Source organism: Micrasema longulum, unplaced genomic scaffold (genome assembly GCF_059751315.1).
Source record: "Micrasema longulum isolate JH-2025_06_02 unplaced genomic scaffold, ASM5975131v1 h1tg000995l, whole genome shotgun sequence".
Lineage (NCBI taxonomy): Eukaryota > Metazoa > Arthropoda > Insecta > Trichoptera > Brachycentridae > Micrasema > Micrasema longulum.
Window position 1 is genome coordinate 430647 of NW_028278183.1, and position 23151 is coordinate 453797.

A 23151-nucleotide genomic window follows, 5' to 3' on the forward strand; every position below is an offset into this window, starting at 1 on the left:
ACCTAATGAAATTTCAACTCTTATCGTTAACAGAATCCTCTCAAGAGCTTTGAGATAAGCAACATGAAAATGTTATACTTTCTAACCTGCCCCCAGACCAGGCAAACGGAAATTCGTAACACGATTAGGTACTTTGAGCAAAATAATTAAATTAAATCTCTAAGGGAATGGCGGAGTTTTCTTCGATCAAATTTGTAATAACATTTAGTTATAATTGATTCCGTTATCAACACAAGTGTCTTTTGTTTTCAATGATTACATTTAAATCAGGTGCTTTTAATTAGATACCAAAGATGCCTAGCAACTGTATATTTTTATGTATGTAATAATTATGTCTGAGAAGTTTTAAATTAATAAAATACAGTGCTGGAAATTTTATATCAACTACTTCTTTGTTGTGTGCTATAATAATTTATTTCAATATTTTACAAGTATTAAATTAACATTTTAAAAGGGCGAGTATATTGCCTATAAGGCAATTTCATCCTACCTACCCAAAACATTGTAGGTAACTATTGTTTTACTCAGGTAATATTCTATGCGGAATAGAGGTGGCAAGGGACGTGTAAAAAATTGAGGTGGTAAAAAAGGAACGGAAAGGAAAAAATCAAATATTCAGATAGTGACATTTCAATCGAAATTTAAATATGAATAAAGAAGGCGTTTCTGACATTCTGCACATCGATAGGGACGAGGTTGTCAATTTTTTTAAAGTTCGAGACTAGCAAAAATTTACAAATCTGCTTTCCTTCCATACTTTTTACTTTTATTTGCTTTTTATATATATATTGATAATTTTTATGTATTTTTGTATAATTTAATTTAGTACGTATTTGGCATATGATTTATTGCTCCTATTTCTTATATTTCTTACTATAGTATTGAGTGAGTTTCTAGAAAACATATCTCAATTATGCTTTTAAATATAATATATTCTTTTTCTGTTGATTTGAATGATACTCTTTTTTTTTATTTTTTAAGTACTACTATATTTTACTATAATATTGTTGATTTAAATGATACCACTATTTTGTATATTTGATTATGTGTGATTCTTAATTTGTATAATTTATATTAAAAAATATATTTCTGATTATCTTTTTTACATTGTATTCTTTGGAATTTGATTATTTATTACATTTACCTTTTTTTTCTAGATTGTTATTCTGTCATTATAATTTGATCTAATTAAATTTACTATGTATTTTTATTGTGGCTTGACACGGGCATAGCCTAAAAAACCTTAATAAGTTCATAAATATTTTATTTTTTAATTTTGTAATTTTGAATGAATAAATAAATAAATAAATAATGACACAATCGAGCGCTTAGTAGGTAATGTGAAAGAGGAGGTAAAAAAAATACATCGAGGAATGGGTATTTTGACATTACATTAACATATTTTTTTTTGCACCACAACAGGCCAGGAGGCCCAATTACAGTGGTGAATTACAGCACAGAACACCCAGGCTTGAAAAAAATTACATGTTTTTTTAGTGTTTTCGCGGGAATCGAACCCGGAACCTTCCGTTTGTGGGTCAAGGGTCTTAACCACTACACCACGGAGGCCGACAATTATTAAAATGGTTATCTCGTTACTAGAGCGAAGGGATAGCCCAATTTGTTATAGAGGTTGGAAGAGCTCTCTCAGATAAATAGGCAAAGTGAGATTATCAAAAAATTGAGAAGTAGTAACATAATGTGAAAGTTTCTTCTTTTCTTGATACTGATCAAGTGTAGCAAAATTGTAACAGCATAGCACGCACCAAAGCGACGAACTATTTATTATTATTTAAAAGCAAAAACAAATAATTATTTAATATTGGTGACTTTTTTGTTGGTGAATTGCATTTGCTAAATCTTTAATTGAAGGGTGGTATTTCGTACATTTTACTTGTAAGCGAGCGTTACAAACTTCAGGTGTCTTTTATTTGTTTTAGTATTATTCAACGTCAAGAATTAGGTCCTACAAAAGTACACAGATCGTTCGTAAACGATGGCTGTCACCTGAAATGTCATTGCGGGTCATAGGTTACCCATTACTGTCCTAGGGATAGACGAACAGGCTATCTCCGCAGAACAATGACTTTCCCCCACCATCGGCGTGCCGTCACGTATTCAATTTCGCAATGTTCCGCGTTTGAACTGTGGCCGAATTGTTACATTACCCCACTGTCTTCTCCTGCGCAGAAGAGACTGTAAACACAGCTGGGACAGGACAATATTGTCCGGTCTAGTGTATTATCCGCGTGTGAATTCTACTCATAAATATTTGCGTTCTTATGATTTACCCAAATATTTCGGTTTCGGGGTCATTTATAACGAGTTGTAAATATTAGAAAATGGGTATCAAGTTGGGGTAGACCTTTGAGACTCGGAAATCTGATCCGTAAGTCCACAACACTAGCAACGAGACTAAAATTTGATTTGGTTTAAGGTTCAGTAAGCATTTTGCCAAATGGGAAGTCTGGAAGCATTTATTCATAACCTGTAATTCGCTAGTTTAGGTGTTTACTCATTTCCCTGTAAACATTTACAATTTTTTCGATGTTTTAAAATTAATATTTTTCAATTTTTCTCCTAAATGATGATTTTTTTTTTCTTGATAAAATAGTGTTGATTATTTAAATATTTCGAAACATTGAAATATATATTATATGGTCGTTTACGTTAATCAAAATTGTGGAACATTCCGTTTTCGTCAATACTTAAAAGAAAGTATATTTTAAGATAAAGAATCTTAAACGGAAGGCTCTACTACAAAGTTATTAATAAATATTAAATCTCCTTTAAAGTAAATTTTCTATGATGTGAAATAAAAGGTTAAAGCCACTCGAAGAAATAATGACGGTGTAAATTGACGGAACAAGAGAAATGGACGAAAGAAAGAAATCATGGCTTTGCAATTTAAGTGAATTGAGTTGAATTTGAGCTGAGGGCCTCTTTGTACTGCAAAAAGGAATCGTAAAACATTCCAAGAGAAGAAAAGGGTCTTAGAAAACGATGGCCTTTATATTAAAAAAAATATCTTTATAAATTCGATTGCTTGATATTTACAAGACATAATATCAAGCACGTCACGCTGCAGACAGGCATTTTAAATAGAAGTTAACTATGTAATTATTTTAAAAAATATATATTAACCTTTGATTGAAAATAGTTACGTCTCCACTAATTTGTACCATACAACGTTGTTTAATGGGTAAGTAAAATGGGGATATAAATTAAGATCATTATTTATTTCCGTTTTAAACATTGATCTTCTATGGATAATTAAAAAAAGAGAAATACTCTTACTTGAGTTATTATTATTAACTAAGTTATTAAACATATTACAACAGAGATAAAGAACATTTAATAGAAGGTAATATAGAAGTCTAGGCATCTACAGGGCTTATGACCTGTCAATGGCTGGTTTAAGTGGCCACTTTACACACTGTGTTGATGACAAAATATTGTTGATAAATTACCTGGTCCATGAAGAAGTATAGAAATCGAAAAAATAACATTTTCAGGCGTTGCCTAGTATGTAGGTGAAATAATTCAATTGGATGAATCTCACCAGCATAAATAAAGGTTTCAGCTCTTTAACTTCACAAACATCAACAGATGGAAGAATTGAAGTAATATAGATGTTCAAATATAGGCAGAATGGTGAATGTTACACAGTGTGTAAAGTGGCCACTTAAACCAGCCATTGACAGGTCGTAAGCCCTGTAGATGCCTAGACTTCTATATTACCTTCTCTTAAATTTTCTTTATCTCTGTTGTAATATGTTCATATAAACAACTCCCCAGGGAGTTGAATCCAGTCCTTGTCTACAAAAATTTGGACAAACTCAAAATATTGTTAAGTTATTAAAGTTTTCAGACTATTTCTTGAAAGTCGTAAATAACTTGTACAGGAAAATTGAAAATCAAATTGTGGTGGAGTGGGATTTGAGCCTAGGACCTTTGGTCCGGGAGTCCATAATACTTCCACGGGACCACAACCCGGTTTATAAATATATCCAAAATTAAACTTGCATTATTAAATTAAAACACTGTATTAAACCCGAGTATGTTACTGATGAAATGTAGGAAAAATTATGCTTTATTGAAATTTTGCAATTAAAATAAACGTACATTATTTAACTGAAAAATATTAATCAATCAAAAAAGAAAGTGAAAAATAAAAAATTAAATCGACCAGCAAAAATCATAAATAAATATCTTCTTGAGTGTCTAAAAACATAAACTAATTCCACTTGAAACAGCATATTTAAAGAATTCGACAGGTGTGTGTTGATAACATGAATATTTCCAGATATTTATTATATATTTTTATGGTATATTTAAAAGTCCCTGGACTAAAAAACTGAAAAATTAAATCGACTAGCAAAAATTATAAATAAAAGTTTTCCTATAGCCATAGTGACTAAAAACATATAAACATAAACCAATTCCACCTGAAACAGCATATTTAAGGGAATTGACAGGTTTGTGTTGATAATATGAATGCTTTCAGATATATACATATTTTATATTCCTATTAAATTCTAATATTTTAAAGTCCCTGCTCTGGCTCCTGAAGCGTAAGACTGGTCATCTTACCTACAAAAAATGATCAAGATACGCTGCGATTGGTGTTCTTGGTTATTGGTGAATGATGATAGAACCTGCCATATGTGTAATCAGAAATTAAATTGTATTGATATTAATAACATATCTTTAACTTCCTTTAAAAGTGAAATTTCCAAAAATAATTCAAGTTATGATGTTGCGCCTTAAATCCGCAGCCTATATTATGCAGGTGATGTGCAGTTCTGTATGTAGGCACATAATAAATGAACACTGTATGGTCAACTATAGTTGTATTATTTATTGTAATGTGCAACTGTGTGACCAATATTCATTTACATTTCTAGTAATATTATAAGTTTAGTATGATTAGTTATTTTATGTTTTGTATAATTTTTATGTGACAACATTTACAATAACAATATTATGTGGAAGCCTCTAATTGGACTTTATGATATGTATTTATGGTATAATTGATTCTTATAAATGTACAAATGTCTGTTGGCTTTCCAATGAAATAAAATAAAATAAATGATGATATATTATATTAATGATTTATTTTACATTTTTCAATATTTTCTATTGTTATTTCAAATTTATTTATTTTGAGATGTAAGCCTAGACTTCTTAATATTCTATATTTACTTTTCAAAAATGTTTTTTCTCTCCGTTTCAATAATTGTACTTGTAATCTTAACAACTAGCTATAGAGTGAAATCCAGCCTGTCCAGAAACATTTGGACTTACTCAAAATATCGTTAAATATTCAAAGATTTTTCATAGTTGTAATTATATATACAATACAAAATTTTAATTAACTAATTTTTTATTATTTTTCAATTTAATAGAAAATATTTTTTTAGTAGAGAGGTAGCAACGTTAAAACATAATGTAAATAATTGAATTTATACATATTTGTAAAATAGTTATGATCAAATAAAAAAAATTATGAAAAACGTCAGGCTTACATTCAAAAGATAAAATCTATATACATAATACAAATGAACAATATTATTTGACTTCGAATTTGAAATTATACGTGCTTATCCAAAATACATAATAATAATACCCACGGGTAAGTAATATACGGTTTGATATCCGATATCATGTTTATTAATTGAGATAATCTTTTTATATATATGCAGATAAACCGATAAGGTTTTATTTATATGTTCCTTATTTGTAGCAATTGTTAAGGAATTAAAAAACTAGGTCAGTTGAATATTATCAACTGCCATAAAATTAATATATTTGTTACGTTTATTTATTACATTCCGTAGCTCTGACAATTCAACTTCCACGTATCTTGTTATTTGTTATTTAGAAACATTTTTTTAAATATTTTAATCACTTTATGAAGGTCTGTCTTGTAATAATATATAATCCGATTATATTCGCGCTCTACCACAACTCGGAGTTAATTTTTAAAACATTTCAATTAAGCGTATTAAGATTAGATTTTTTTTATAATATATTATTTTTAGCGCAGTTTCAGTACTAAAAGTTGGCACGAAAATGTCAGTATTTGATCAAATCGTAAATATTTCTTAATTGCTTTGTAAACTTTATTTTAACCAACAATGTTTCGGGTATGTCCAAGAGGTTGTAGCTAGGCTGAATATTAGTTTTATGGTTATTAAGAAATAGTTACTTTTTAATAATTGTCCCAATTGTGTAAATTTTGGGGTATTTTTTCTGTTTTGGGCCCTAGTGAGGTGCCACAATTTGCATCCTTAGAGAAGAATAGGTGTTATGCAGGCATTATATAGGTGAAATTTGGTTTTTACTAAGTAAATATCCGATCTCCAGATAGTTTTCATACGGTTGAAGGTGGTAATCGCTACTGCTAGCCACACTCCCAGTTATTTTTAAAAGCTGCCTTTTTTGTAACATATGCTCCCAGATATTTGAGACTCCCGACCCTTTACCTTATCCACAGTGACCTGAAGACCTTTGACTGTTTCTTCAATTACAACTGCATCATCGGCATTCTCCAGGCCACAGAGTTTTTGGGAGGAAGAAATGGATATTCCCCAATTTAGTGGAATTGACTTCCTAAGGATGAAGTCCATAAGGATTATCTAAAAGGAACGGTGCAAGAACGCAACCTTGATGAACTCCGGTGATGACCTCAAACCAATCTGTGACAACATCGTTACTGTTGATTCAATAAATCCATGTGAAATATACGAGGCTTTACTGATAGAATGCATTAAGCCATTAAAACAAGTTCCGAGATAATCGTTGAAAGAATAATCGTTATTCTAGGCATAGCATAAAATTTAAAATTAATATCTACCATCTATATTTTAAAATATTTGAAATTAAGAAAGATGTATTCTGTCAGTATACCCTCGATATTTTCTATTATTTATGCAGAATCTGTGAAAATATCAAACATTCACGTTTCACCGTCGTCACCGTGTCCCTATATGCACCCAACAGGGAGATAATGCATTGATATTCAAATTGCATATCTCCATAGACCTTTTTTACTACAAATAAGATAAGGCGACCAGTCATACGCTTCAGGAGCTGGTCCAGGGACAGTAAAATATTGCAGTGTACCTAGAATTGAACCCGAAACCACAAGTATCAAGATGTTTACCTGAAAGTAGCCATCTTGGGTTCTTATTCGATTTCTATGTGGCTTACTTATAAACCTGGTATAAAGTTACGCCTAGACATAGGGGTAAAATAAGACTGGGAATACCATTCTTTTTCTACCACTATAATAAGGATGGTATTTCCATCCGTATTCTATCACTATACCAAGGCGTAACTTTATGCCAAGTTTATGAGTAAAGCCCTTAACAATATTATAATGTGCGACCGATATTTGTGTTCTGTATTCAAGCGTACAGTTATTTTCATATTTATAAAAATAGAAAATAAAAGTTTTAGTTGAATATTTTTAACCTCCTCGGGCCTACGGTATCATATATGATACTTTGGGTTTTCGTCAGAAATATATCATCTGGTTATGCTGTGTGACATGAGCTTAGAGTATTGGATCAAATAGGAAATTGTTTTAACGACGGAGTTGTTTTGACTTGTTTAAACTAGTTACTTTGAGCACAACTGTCAAGTAAAAATCGTGATTTTTTGCTGTCATCATGTCTCGTATAGAAATTGGAGGTAAGTGATATTTTATTTATTTTACACAAGTAATATGGTATTATAAATTATTTTTAGTGTGTTTACTTCAGTATAACGATATAAAATTATATCTGGCTTGTATTTTATTGAAGTATTTCATGTTTTTCTTTGAAGTATCATACGTGATACCTCGGGTCTTTAGGTTAACTTTAATTTTCATTTCAGAGTTAAATGAAAATGAAATCGAACAAGAGCTGTTACTACCTATGGATCCTAATGATTCAGACTTGGAATGCAATGATGATTGGGGTAGTGATGAAGAAGATGACATGCAAACAAGAAGACCTTTGAGCCCAGATCCTGTGGATATTTATTCTGATAATGATTGGAGTGATGCTGATAATGTTCCCTTACAAGAATTACGTAATTAGAACGACACGGAAAATCCCTTGCAACTACTGGTTGTGAAATTAAATGCTTCTTTAGAGTAAGCAACATAATTGGCCTTATACGTTATCCTCGAATACGACTATATTGGGCTCGTCAAACTCGTGTGCCCTTAGTTGCCGATAATTTTATAAGATCCAGGTTTTTTGCTATCCGGTCAAATTTAAAATTAGAAGATGACAATGTTGTAACGGAAACTACTAAAGAAAATGACTGTTTTTGAAAAGTGAGGCCAATTATGATGCAAGTCCAAAGGGGATGTATGCAAAATGAAAGGACAGAGGATATTTCCATCGATGAGCAAATGATTCCATTCCAAGGGAGATGCTCAAAGAGGCAAGTAATTAGAGGAAAACCTAACCCAGTAGGGTTGAAAACCAGGAGGAATACCCTTGGATTTTTTTCTCTACGAAGGTAAAGGCACGTCAGTGGAGTCTGTCTTGTATCCTTCACCCCAACAAATAGGTGTTGGAGGACGTTATGTCCTAAAGTTAGCTGACACTCTGCCTGCTGGCTCTAGACTGTTTAAGGACAGGTATTTTACTTCAATACCACTATTAGAAAACCTCCACGAAAGAAGCATTCTTGGAACTGGTACGATGAGAAATACTAGATTGCCAAAATTTGCAATTTTTAAAACAGATTCCCAGCTGAAACAAACTGGTCGTGGTTCTTATGATTGTGTAGTGAGGGGAGATTATAAAATTGCCATTGTAAAATGGCTTGATAGCAAAGCAATTCATTTTGCTTCTTCATCAAAGGCCATAAAACCCCTCAATCAATGTAAGAGATGGTCAAAAACGGACAAAGCTCACATAACGGTAGCTCAACCAGCCTGCGTAAACTCTTACAATCAATTTATGGGAGGGGTTGATTTACTTGACGGAGTTATATCCACATATGGGACGAGGAATCAAACTAATAAGTGGACAGTGAGAGTTATATATCACTTATTTGATTTTGCTATTGCTGCATCGTGGCTAGAATATCGCTTAAAAGCCATAAAAGTTTTACCTCGCAAAAAAGTACTGGATTATTACGCCTTCAAGTGGGATGTTGCTTGCCATTTAGTAGCGGGATTGGCACGTCAAAATAAGAGAGGGGGGGATGAAAACGATCTTAGTAATGATGAAAATGAGCCTCCAGCAAGACGCAGCGTCATGCCTTTGCCTCATGAAGATCTTCGTGCCAAAGAGGCAAACCATTTACCAGTGATGAAAAATAATAAGCAGAAAAATCGCTGAAAGTGTCGACTTCCAGGATGTAATGCTCTGACTTTTGTTTTTTGTCCACAATGCAAGGTTTTCCTATGCTTTACACAAGATCAAAACTGCTATTCGTAATTTCCCAAATAATTTAGAATGAATTTATCATTATTTAGTAATTTTGTATGTGTATGTTTCTAAAAAAACTTTAACCAATAAATACAAAAAAAAAGATTTTTGTTTTGCTTAAGTCCCCAAGTATCATATATGATACTCTCCCCCCACCCTTTACTGTTAGGAATTTTCATGAAAATATATTTTTATTTTCTTTCTTTTCTTCAAGTGAATCAATTTAAAAAAAAAGTTTATCAAGTATATACTAAACAAGGCCTCGGGTCTGAGGAGGATAATAATACAAGTTGTGAGCATTTTACTCATTTTACTCTTCATTTATGTGACAATTTAAATAACCAATTATGAGGAAGCCAGTATTTGGACTTTTTTATTTATTAATAATATGAATCTTACGATTGAATAGTAATAAATTAAAGGAATATAGATGTTCAAATATGGGCAGAAAGGTGAATGTTACACAGTGTGTAAAGTGGCCAATCAAACCAGCCATTAAGAGGTCATAAGCCCTGTAGATGCTTAGACTTCTATATTACCTTCTCTTAAATGTTCTTCATCTCTGTTGTAATATGTTAATATAAACAGCTCCCCAAGGAGTTGAATCCACTCCTTGTCTACAAAAATTTGGACAAACTCAAAATATTGTTGATAAATCCACCTGGTCCATGAAGAAGTATAGAAATTGAAAAAACAACATTTTCAGGCGTTGCTTAGTACGTAGGTGAAATAATTCAATTAGATGAATATCACCCGCATAAATAAAGGTTTCAGGTCTTTAATTTCACAAAAATCAACAGATGAAGGAATTGAAGGAATATAGATGTTCAACTATGGGCATAATGGTGAATTGTTAGTGGCCACTTGAACCAGCCATTGACAGGTCATAAGCCCTGTAGATGCCTAGACTTCTATATTACCTTCTCTTAAATGTTCTTCATCTCTGTTGTAATGTGTTAATAATAATAAATTGTCTGTTGGCTGTCTAATACAATAAAATATAAATTTAATAAAAACATATCTAGCTGCCTACAGCATATTTTAAAAACCTTAAAATCGTTTTTTTTTTAAAAAAGCAAGAAACTTCCAAATATAAATCTCAGGGATGCGTAGATAGATTTTAATATTATTTAAATCGTGGATAGCAACTTTTTCATTTTATGTTAGCCAAATGTTTGCAGGAAATTTGTGGTTGGAATAATAAATTATTGCGGAGAGAAATATAACAAATCCGTTGTTAAGTTATTCTTCAAACCTTTTCCTTTAGTCTGACCCTCGTTACGCGTTGTCATAATATTATTATTCTCAGACGTGAGCCTCGTAATATTAATATATAATCCAGAAAAAAATTGTTGGGTTCTGTGTGAAAATACGTGTTACGACCGCCGACGCGTTTCTTGTAATAAAATATAAGTTGTAGGTTTTATCAAAACTAGCGGCTGTCAATCCTTTACAGTCCTTCCTAGAACTCGGTATAAATTACTACTATGACTATATTTTTCAGGCTTAAAAGGACAATAAATCATGTATACTTCTCAGAACTAGACGATTCGGGTCGTAGTTTCTAGATATGATAGGTCAGTGTTCAACCTGTAGGTCGCGAGCACGCAAAAAATCGTTATTTTACTTAACTTAAATTAAAAATTCTAATGTATGAAGCCTATATAAAAACTAAAATATGTTATACCCAATTACTATGCTGAGCAGGATATCAAAATGTCATGAACTGACTACAAAGACAACGAAATAAAATATTAGTATATGACCTTCCCTATCTAACTGTAACTAAAGAACTTTTTAAACAAACTAAGCAATTAAATATAACTGAACTCTTTCAACTAGAATCATTAAAAATTATCCTTAAATTAGCCACTGATGTAATTGTAGACGAAAAACTAAAACTTGTAAAAAATTGTAGTCGACATGGACATAGTACGAGAACATCAGACAAATACCATATACAACTTTCTGAAACAAGACAAGGACAATCAAGACTAATGAACCAGGGACTGAAATTATACAATAAACTACCAGACAAAACTAAACAAAAGACTCAGACAAACTTTTCAAAAGATGTAAAAAAATATTATTTTGAACAACAGAGTATGAATGAAAAATGTTTATATTATTTTTTGTAAAGTTGATGTAATAATCCGTAAGGTTTTTAAATAAATGTTCAAATTAAAAAAAAAACATTATTATTAATTAAACACTTTATGTACATATCAGGGCCGGCATATTACCTTAAGGCAATATCTTCTAAAAGTTGTCTACATTCTTCTACAGGTGGAGAAATTCTCATCGCTTGGCCGCTAAGCAAAACTGGTGGTGATGTTTATTTTGTGATTGTTTTTTTCGCATTCATTTATTTATCTTAGTTTTTTTTTGCATTATCTAAAATATAATGCAGAGATCAAAGATATTTATAAATTTCTGTGTAAAGTCACGATTTACGTTTTTTCTATAAAAGTGATGATCATTTTTTTTGTATATTTTTGCAATTTGGTGTTAACTTTTTATTCTTTTTTAATGGAAGTTGGACAATTTTCTCAATCCTCACAAATATACGTTACAGCGTAAATGTAAATTATTCATGAAAACATAGTGACAATAGGGGGAGAGTTGAGCCTGTGGAAACACAATTTTGACCTTGGGTTGACAGGCGATTTTTAATTTTCACGTCTGGCGTGACGCGTGATATCTAAAGAGCAAATTAAACTTGAAAATAAATTCAACACGTAGGTACTTACTGCTAACATAGGGAATTTTCACGTTTTTACTATTATTTGTAAATAAGGAAAAATTACCACGGTAACGATATTACTATTTTGTGCGACGTCGGATAAATTTATTTTAAAATACCTACGATGGGACAAACGGACATATATATTGTTATCGCGCCATACTCGTACGCAACGTTTGTTTGTTAGAAGGCCACTCGGCTGGCATGACGTGTGACGTCAAAGTGACGTGGCCCCATTTGCGAGCCGCTTTGTACATTCTCGTTTATGAAACCGAAAATAATGAATGAAAACTAGTTTTTATACGTAGATAGTTATATCATTAGAACCTTTAAAATCCGGTTTTAATATTCAACATACTGTCTACGTTATTCCCAATTCGCAAAAATACCCTATCAGACAACGCGTTGTTACGTTCTAGAAATGCAAAATCCGGTAAAAATATAAAAAAATAGATTTGGGGTTGGCAAATGAACTTCCGCTTATATTTCTAATTTACGTATTGAAAAAACGTGTCTAACTGAAAAAGACCACCGTATAAAACCAACCATTTCATTCTATATTAATCATCTACAGTAAATACATGAGTTTATTTTCATATTGTTCAGGTCCTGACTTGCTAGAAACCCGTGCTGAGTCAAGACTTATAAATAAGTTAATTAAACCGAGTGAACCAGGTTGTGGTCATGTGGTAGTATTGTGGACTCGCGGGCCAAAGGTCCGAGGTTCGAATCCCACTCAACCACAACTTGATTTCCATTTTTCCAGCACAAGTTATTTACGACTTTAAGGAAATGGTCAGAAAATTTAAATACCTGAGTAAGTATTAAGAGCTTAAGTTTTTCTCTTTTTTAAATAAAAGAAAAGAAAATAATAGTAATGCACAAAAATTGAATTACCCAACGAATGGTTTAGAGAATAGATTTATTTAATGTATTATCAAACAAATTTTAAATAATGCTTTGAATAATCCAGTGAGTGACTCTAATTTGAAATATTTTATAGCTGTTTGACAACTTTAACAGTCAAACAAAGGCACTGCGCGGCAACAAAAATATTTTCAGTGTTTTGGATTAAAAAAACTGCACTTAAGCTGCGCTTCACTGAGCGACACTTCGAATTAATTGGCACACTCGCCAATCATTCTTGTGGTCCTGGGTTCGATTCCTGGTAGAGTGGACGTGAAATAATGATTTTACCGATTGTTTTATCTAAAATATTTTATTGTTCCTGGAATGGCGCCTGAAGCGTTAGGCTGATCACCTTACCTTCATGTAACAAATGAATGAAATACGCTGCATTTGGTTTATTAAAGCAGTGACCTATGGACCACTTGGGTGCGGAAGGGGAAATGGTGATGATGATGACTGTCATCAAGACATATTATTAAGTCGGACATATTATGCCTAGCAAAAATTGAGGTTTTCTCGTTTTCCGCACCCCAAAACTAAACCGATTTTGATTTATTCTAAGTAAAATGTATCAGAAATAAATTAAGAGTTTTCGGATAGTCCTAGCTCCTACAAAAAACAATTTATAAAAAAAAGCCAAGGATAGGTACACATCAGTGGTGAATATCTAATGTGTAAAAAGTCATCGTTCGAGTGCGGTAATCCAGTGGGAAAATTCGGGAATTCGCTTGTATGAAGAAAAGTTGGCCTGCAAATCCTCTTAAATACTCAGGCTCTGTCCTGGATGTCCACTGCTGACTGTCCGTTGGCAGTTCATGTCAAAACTACAAGACACGAGCCTGACTTGAGAGGATGCAAACAGCTGGTAACTAACAGGGATGCCTTGAGGCTATTTATAGTTGCCACATATGTCCCAATTAGGGAGCAGACCTGGAATGATGTTGATTACTACTACCATCACGCCCCGTAGAGTTGGACGGTGACGATGGACCACCACACACGTCTATCCTGACATGCGTTCCTAGATTCATTCACATTGGTATATCTTGTCATACATGCCCTTCGGTTCTGCCTGCTTTTGTCCTTACCAGACTTAAGATTTTGGTTTATCTGATCATGACACGTCTTCCTTGGTTGTTCTCGTCTCACTTTATCGTTCATTCTCGCCATATATACTTTACAATTCTTTTTTCATCCATTCGTTCTACGTGACTAAACCACCTCAGAGGCCCTTTTTTTATCTTATCAATTTTACCTGACTCGGATTTACACTCGCATCGATCGTGTTCACCCTGCTTTCATCCTTCCTCTACCAGTTCCATGTTTCACTTATGGGACCAAAACTCCGTTGTACACGCCAGTTTAGCTTCAATGACGTTGATGAATTCTGAAATAGCGGGTCCTTAGCACAGTCCCAGATTATAGATAAAGGTCTTCATTAGACCACTTTCTCTCACTTTTCGTATTCTGTACCAACTATTGACGTATTTTCTCGTCAGCATTTGAATGGCTGCTCGTTAGTCAGCTATTTCCATACTTGCACGAAATATCACAAGTTAGTTTCCTCTCACGTTTTGCTAGTACGTGTCAGGGTAGGAAAATCTTGTGACAGGTTTCCTCCCTTTTACGAGGGTATAATATGTTACTTGGAAATCTTTACATATGAATTTACGTGATTAATCTTAGAAGACAGGTTTAACACGACTACGAGATTTGCTTCTAATGTATCTTACACGGTGACGTATTCATGATTGAGTATCGGTTGGGAGAAAATATAAATCGCTTAGTGCCATAAAATTGACGGAATTTGATTCCACTATTCGAGTTTTACATCCAAATCCATATCCCCTTTTCTGAATAAAACATTTTTTCAAAATTTATTTTTTCAACTTTTAACAAAGCAAAAAAATATATATATAATCTAAATAACAGTACACAAAACACTAGTGAATGAATAATAAAATATACAAAATTTCAGTTGCAAACATAAAAAAAAAAAAACACAAACGCTTAAACCCATAATTTTAATATATAGTAAAAGACAAAATGACAGAACAAAAACAAAAAGTTTTGCGTTGACAGAAGCGATGTATCATAACATATTCCTTCATGTTTAGATAACATATTACAATACGTAATTAATAACTTTGGAAAAAAAAAATTTAAAACGTGTCAAATTTAATTTCAATGATAATTTTTTTTTAAATCAGTAATTTCAGTAGGACCTCGTTAATCCGGACCCCGCTTATCCCTTGATTGCGGAGGCGTTTACGGGGAGGCAGGAGGCATTTCACCGGCGTTGAGCGTCACGCTAAGCACTTTGTTGTCAATCATCGACCCGCATTATTTTTTTTAGCTTCCTTTCAAATGCGCAGCCTTCCTACATATTTATTGTTTACTATTGTTAATATCTATAATATCTTTGGTTTATTTTGACAATAAAAGAAGTTTTTAAAGTTAAACGTTTATTGTTTTATTGCCATATTAATATTGCAGACCACAATCCGGTAATTCCCGAAGGTTCTGTTTTTGCCCGTCTGAATTGTCGAGACTGTACTGTATTTTTATGTTTGGTAACATGTGGAAAATGTGAGTACTTAGCATAGTTTAAATTCTTCGAATCAATAATGAAGGCAAAAGTGAATTGACACATTAATACTCTTAATTTTGGCGTTCACGAAACATCGTCGGACTTTTATGGTTTTCAAGAAGTTTAAACTTTACCTATTGAGCGAACAATTTAGTTTTGAGAATAGGCGCCTCAGAAGAATACTGGGTGTGTGGTGGTAAAGCTTCGTAAGGAATATAGAAATAAGACAATGGACGCAACAAACTTCGGTAGCAACCGTCATAAATTTTCGATTTCAATTTTTTCAATTTTTAATTTTATTTATTCATATATATGTACATTACAAAATGGAATATCTTAATTCATACAAATAGAAATAATTAAAATAATAAGGTAAAATTAGGTAAATATAAAAATGTCACATAATTATGAATAGTATCCAGAGAATAATATGTTAAAAAAGCAAGACAATCTTGTAACGAAAAACTCCCCCAGAGACGTGAAAAATGTCTATGTCCAAAGTAATATTGTTCAACATAGAGATAGCTCAATTAAGCGGAGGCTGTACGGTAGGCTGAGCCATATATTACGAATGCCTTCCGAGAGCCTAAACTACACTTACCTACTTTATAAGGCATCAAATTCTCGCGGTCCTTGGGTAATATTTTAACGCGTATTTGTAAATGCACGAGAAAAAAGTGTTTTCTACGGCCGTGAGAGCGGTTCAGAACCGCTGGATGTCAACTACTAGGAGCTCGTCGGCAGTTTATATCTGAACAATGAGACGCGGACCCGACTTGAAAGGATACAAAGGTGACTCCATATGTTCCACCAAGAAAGCGGACATGGATTAAGCTTACCGTACGTCCCAGTTTGACCCGGATTGTCATATTGCCGGCGGCCTCCGTGGTGTAGTGGTCAAGACGCTTGACTCACGCACGGAAGGTTCCGGGTTCGATTCCCGGTGAGAACACAAAAATTAAAATGTGATTTTTCTCAAGCCTGGGTGCTCTGTGATGTAATTCACGACTGTAATTAGGCCTTCTGGCCTGTTGTGGTGCAAAAAAAGGAAAAAATGTAAAAAATGTTAAAAAATGTAAAAATAATTTGACACATTGGTCCCAGTATCTCGGCCGAGTTGGCATTTGTCCCGGTAACGCGAAAATAAAAATTAAAAAATCATTCCGGCATTAAGTACGATTAGCACATTTTAATACAATAAGTAAATAAAATAATTTATTTCATTGTAATGGTCATCCTTTATCTATTACACTCACGCCCCTCCCTCTTTATTCAATTATTTCTCCCACACCATAAAACATTTTCATAACCCAATCAGTACATGTAAGAGTTGCCAACTAAAAAGCATGGCAGGTTGGTTTTTTTATTTTTGTGCAACTATGGTGAACGTCCTCATATCCTCAGTAAAATATTTGTGTCTTGAAAAACCATACCAAATAAATGAGACATTACCTGTCATTTACTAAAATGTTTTTTTTATAAATTGTGGATCACAAATAAATCAACAGTAGCTCGTTCCAGTATATGGTAAATAAATATGTATTTAGACTTTAGTGAATATGTGGATAGCATAAAAAATACTTCTTATAGCTTGGGTACATAGTGGATCGCGATTCTCTGTGTACTACGGTATTTGATTCACTGTACCCTATGCGGCCATTTGGATTTTCTAGTCAAACAAACACAAATTACTATGTTTGTTTATGATAGTGATACTGTTATATTTATGTAACCGGAATACATGTCGATACAGTAAAATCAATGTTATATGAAAATATTACATGCAGTTAAGACAAGAAACGAAGAATTTATTTTTGACACACAAAAAAAATGGACGCACCCCGTGTACATACTGTAACAGCTACAAGCCGGCAAGTGATGATGTGTTTGCCCTACAAGACCTAACTATGAGCAAGATTAAATTGTAGTGCTTATATTTTTACGTGCATGGTACATGACACACTATACCCACCTGAGCCACTGTCAGCACCTTGACCCTCCTTATAAAAAAACATCTCACCAGGCTAAATTCATCACCAAATTAAATTGTGAATTCTAAAATAAACTTAGTTTTATAGAGGGTTTTTTTTTAATACGTCAACTTTTTACAGTTACAGCTTGTCCACCACATACCGCACGTTGCATTTGAAGACTTGAGCTTTCTTTTCGGTGCCCACATACAATGAAAAATCGCTCGTTGCCTTACGATAAAAGTTGCCCGAAGGAACTCGCTGTAATCCGGTTGCCACGGCATCTTTGTTAAATATGAAAGAAAGTAATCCAGAAGTACAAAATATGTACCTACTTCAATAGATTAAGGAAACTTTTGACAGTTTCATAAAAAATATGGCTTGCGAATAACGATTTTTTAAGGATATTGTCTTATCTCTAATGTAAGACGTTTTCCTCCTAATGGTTTTCATAACGAGTGAATGATTTGACTGACTTAAATTCAGTAAGATTTTCTACTTCATTAAGCAGAAACAAATAATTTTGATATCACTGTTGAATTTACTCATATTCTATTATAAGTTAACGGCCCGAGCGAAAATTCAAAAAGCGTTTCTCCAAAATCTTTTGTTTTATGCATGTAATATTTCATTGAATAACTGCTTTTAGAAATAATTAATCCGTTAAAAATTTAATTTTTCGAAAACTCTAATATCATCATATAATTTAAGCAAATTGTGCACAGGGTACTGCATCGGTATTACTATTGCATCCTATGTCCTAAGAGAAATGGAATGCGGAAAGAGGTAAGGTAAAATCATGAAACAGGAAAAAGATTGTCGGATTTACCAGCAGCGATAGTGAGAATGGGATACTTGCGTTGAATTTATTAAAAGGGGGTATTTTTTTAGAAAACGGTTTTCTTAAAATCGACTGCGCTCTATTAAGTAAACTTGATATTTCGTTGAATACCCTTAAGGTTTCATGAGAGAGCTGACATCGCAGCTTTTGCATAAGTTAATGAAAGAAAAAATTGGCAAAGTTAATCGAAAAAAATACAATTTTGGGCATAAAAGAAATTATAGTAGTAAAGATGACTGATGATGATAGTAGCTACTGCCTGAAAACACCTCAACGTTTTTTTTTCAATTGTGCATTTTCTTGTAGACGAAAATTTTGGGACGTTGCCTGGTATAATAATTCGTATGAACCTCCCACACAAATAAAGAGTCCCGTTTTTATGAAAGTCATTGACACATTTCTGTAACGAGTATCTCAGCATAATGCTGGTACAAGGTTTTCCCATAATTTTAATTACTTAACCCTCATCTTGGCAAAACGGGAGAATAATTTTTTACACAATTGCTGGTTGAAAACGCCTCAGAACCCTAAATATTTCTTTTGATTTTATCAAAATTTATTATGAATTGTGATAATACAGTTAAGTATGAAAAACTTGATAACGCAGTTATAACTGAATACTGTTTTACTCATAATTTTGGTCATGAGAAAAAAATAAATGACGTGTATCCCATAGGATACATTGCCAAGAAAAGGGTTAGTACCAATAATACTTACGACTTTTGCTCAAATATTTTTTTTGTCGCTCCAAGAGTGTTCATGTCCTGGGTGAACATATTAAAATCTCCAAAACAATTTTTTTTAAGGCCTAATAGATTGTCATTAATTATATATTATACATTCAATTAACTTAAACGTAAAAGATCTGAGAATCTATTTATATCTACAGTATAGTCATAGCATAGGCAAACATAGCAAGTGTGTCATCTCAAGTCAGGAGTGAAAACTCCCCTTGCTTCTTGGATGCTGCTTTTGCTTTAGGAACACATCAAAAGTACTGTTTAGTGAGATTTTGATAACTATTTTGAGGATCCCGGGGAGAGGGGAAAAGCATCCGACGATAAGGTCATAAGCCCTGTAAATGCCTATACTTTCATATTTCCTTCTCAAAAATGTTCCCCCTTTCTGTTGTATGTAATATGAAATTATTATTTAAATATTTAAGTTTGTAAGTGAAAATTCTTGATGGAAGTTCATTGTAATTTATTATAAAAATAAAAGACGAGTGATACTTTAATCCACAAATTTAATCCTTAAATCCAAAAATAAATTTGTGGATTAAAGTATCACTCGTATTTTATTTATAAAGTATATTGTTTAAACGGTATACTTCTATTAATTTTTCCGTTTTTAAATTGATGCGGATGGTGTTCGAATTTATGGGAAACCTAACCTATTGGAAATTCTATGCTATTGGATCTAGCGGACCGAAACAAAAAAATAAATTTGAATTTCGCAATAAAATAAAACAATTTATGATCATGCGACCTACTATTAAACGTCACTGCACACCTTGATATTACAAGTACATCATTAAAAAAATATATGTTTAATGTGACAGTATACGGGTACTAAACTACTGTACTTATTTTTACGCACTTGTTAGTTTTTAGGTCGCTAATTAAATTAATTTACGCAGATCGATGAATTTTTGAAAATAATTTTGAAGTAGCGGTGTTTTTAGCGTAATGCAACTTAAAATTAAAATAAAATAAGCTAGTATTTGATGGAATGAGACTATTTTGATTGTGTTTCAAAGAACAAAAATGCACATCTTTTTTTTTTAAAGACATCCGACAAATGCCTCCTACGATCTGACTTTTCGTCAGCAATTCTACAAGCGCACTTGCAGTCTCCCGGAAGAAGATGAACGGAGATCGCCCAATGAAGAAATTTGAGACACCATCTGGAGATTCTTCAGTAATTCACCACTTTATTTTTAACAAATGTTTTTGGTTATAATAAAGCGCTTGAGTTTAAAAAAATTCACCAGTTGTTTGACTTGAGAAGGAAAGACGACCCCCTCATCTGAAAGTGCACTTCGTATTTTGTCGGTCCAATTTTTGTACCTTTTTTTACTAACCCGGCGTTATTTTAAAAATAGTGGGTGTTGTATTAGCTTCCAATGCATTAAGAGTTGGTTTGTTTCCATATACCGTGGATTTGACGTAGTCCCTAAAATTGATATATTTCGGTAGATTCGAAATCACAGAATTGTTAAAGCCGAATTATTGACATGGCTATTTATAGAAATAATGTTGTAGCAAAACTTGTCTCGTAGTAAATTCATAATTTCATGAAGAACCCTATACGTTTGGCAAACCGAACACTGAAGAGATGTGTAAATTTTTACGGTCACTGTTATCAATATGTATCGTATTTTCCCAAGGTTTCAGCTACCGTTGCTGCAGCCATATTTAAGGTAAAGTATAAACTAAGTTTATCCTGCAGATGGCTCATGCAACGGTAGCTGGAATGTCACAAGTCACAACCAATCAAGCCTTCATCACCCAAAAAAAGATACATGTTGAACAGAACACTGATTTTAAAATCATGTTTTGAAAATTCGCAAGCGTTATCAGCGAGTGAAAAATTTAATATTCAATCAAATTATTCGTTATTATTTTCAGTATTATTACAGAGCACAAACTGTGAAAATAATACTTTCACCATTAGTGTGGCAAGGCAATTGTTTCACACCAACGTGTACACTTGAAAAGGATAAAAAAAAAATTAAGGTAATGTACATAAACTTCAAACTCGGAATCAGATTTCGATGTATTTACCCGAGACTGCCCATAACTATTAGCTCTCATTTATTTGAAGATACCTGGACGACTGACTCGTCAAGCACCTTTATTTAGTTGCAACAATTCGCGAACAGTATACTCTTGTAATGCTATTTTGAATCGACTTCATGTACTCGGCAATAAATATTCTCATAAAGCATCTTTAACATGAAGTATAGTTTTTATAATAAACTCTATTTGATTATTGCTAAGATGGTGAACGGTAACTTACATTTGTTATGTTATTGTTACAATATGTACATTTACATTTTTATTTATCATTTATTTTATCTTACTTTTTTTAAAAATTTTACTGCTTTTTGTACAAGTATATACTCAATTAGATTACTATTTTTAACATTGAAAAAAAGAGAGATTTTTTTTTTTAATTATATTTTGTACCCTTTTTGTTTAATCTACCTGTATGTATGTATGTACCTACTTGTTCTAACTTTATATATTTTTTATAAACTTATTGATTTAGAAATAGCTTTTTTTTTTAAATTTACTTAAAATTTTAAGTGTTTATTTCCGCCCCTTATGTATTTTTTGTAAGGTTAAAGACACTGCGTGCCGTAAATATTAATAAATAAATAAATTCTGGTAATCGAAACTTCTATCGCAAAAAAATCCCATTAAAGTAGATATATATATTTCATTAATCGTGTAATTTTGTTTATTTAATGATTAATTGCCATTAAATAAACATTCCATTTTATTAACTATATGACATAATAACTGATTCGTAATTCCAAAAAAAAACGCAGTTTTCAATTTTAACAAGTCACGACATAACTCTAAAAACAAAATCATAAACAAGACCACGATATTAAAAATGAGTGTACTTGTCAGTCGTGAGTACAATGAAAAAAAATTATAAATATAATAATGTTTACAGGGGTTTAACTATTTAAAAGCAGCTACAATATGGTGTTGTTAATGTTGAATACTAACACAAAAGAATAAATTTAAATAAATGGTTATCAATCTATAGCATCTATATTCTAATTCGCTAAATTAAAAACGCATAATATATTTCATACCTGTATATTTAATGTTATTTTTTATTACCTTTGATGATTATTAACACAATAAAAACACTAAAAAACTTTGTTGAAGTAACGCCCGTAAAACACGTTTAATCTAATTATTAGTTGTTAAAAAAAATAAGCTTCAAAAGTAATAATAATCGCACATGGTTGTAAACAATTAAAATTATATGTAATTGCTCTTTACTGATAGTATCCACAAGTGTCACTTATTGATAAATATAGATTAGTACATTTGATGAGCGATTAAGCCTGTTTTACAACTACACAAACTAATAAATAAATATTCATACCTGTTTGTTGTTTATACTCGAAGAGCAGCAAAAAAATACTGTAGGGAATATAGAATTCACACTTGAATCACATTTCAAAACATCCAGCAGGATTTGAAGATTTATAACTTGATCCAACGAAACGAATCTTGCTTGATTAAAAACAAAGCCGTTTTAAGTTTGCAGAATGTTTTTATTGCTTAGTTTAATTCATTATGACGAAATTTAATTAAATATTATAACAAATGACATTTAGGAGAGACGTCGCGTGCCGTCTCATCGGCTCGCTGGAAATAAATGTCAGAATCAGAAGTTTGAGAAAACTGTCAAAGGAGGCGCTGGAAGCATTCGCATTTATGTGCGCATGCTCCGTCCAATTTAACCCGAAATGGAGCGAATCATTGCCATTTTCAAAACGTTAGGAATCTCAAATTTATAGGAGATCACCTAGATTCGGGTAATTTTTATTTTTCCGTTCAACAAATATAAACCCATTATTTAAATAGAACTCAGCATTATAAACATTTTTTATTAAAATACCAAAGTTC

The 23151-nt window shown here is 32.3% G+C and overlaps 1 protein-coding gene across 1 annotated transcript in view; it reads right to left on the reverse strand.

The window, feature by feature from the left end:
- Window positions 1-22901, reverse strand: part of HisT (Histamine transporter) — a 145719-nt gene extending 122818 nt beyond the window's left edge. The window contains exon 1 of the mRNA XM_088232561.1: window positions 22625-22901. The gene's annotated coding sequence lies outside the window, so the exon portion shown is untranslated. The remainder of the gene's footprint in view (window positions 1-22624) is intronic.
- Between the last annotated feature and the right edge of the window lie 250 nt (window positions 22902-23151).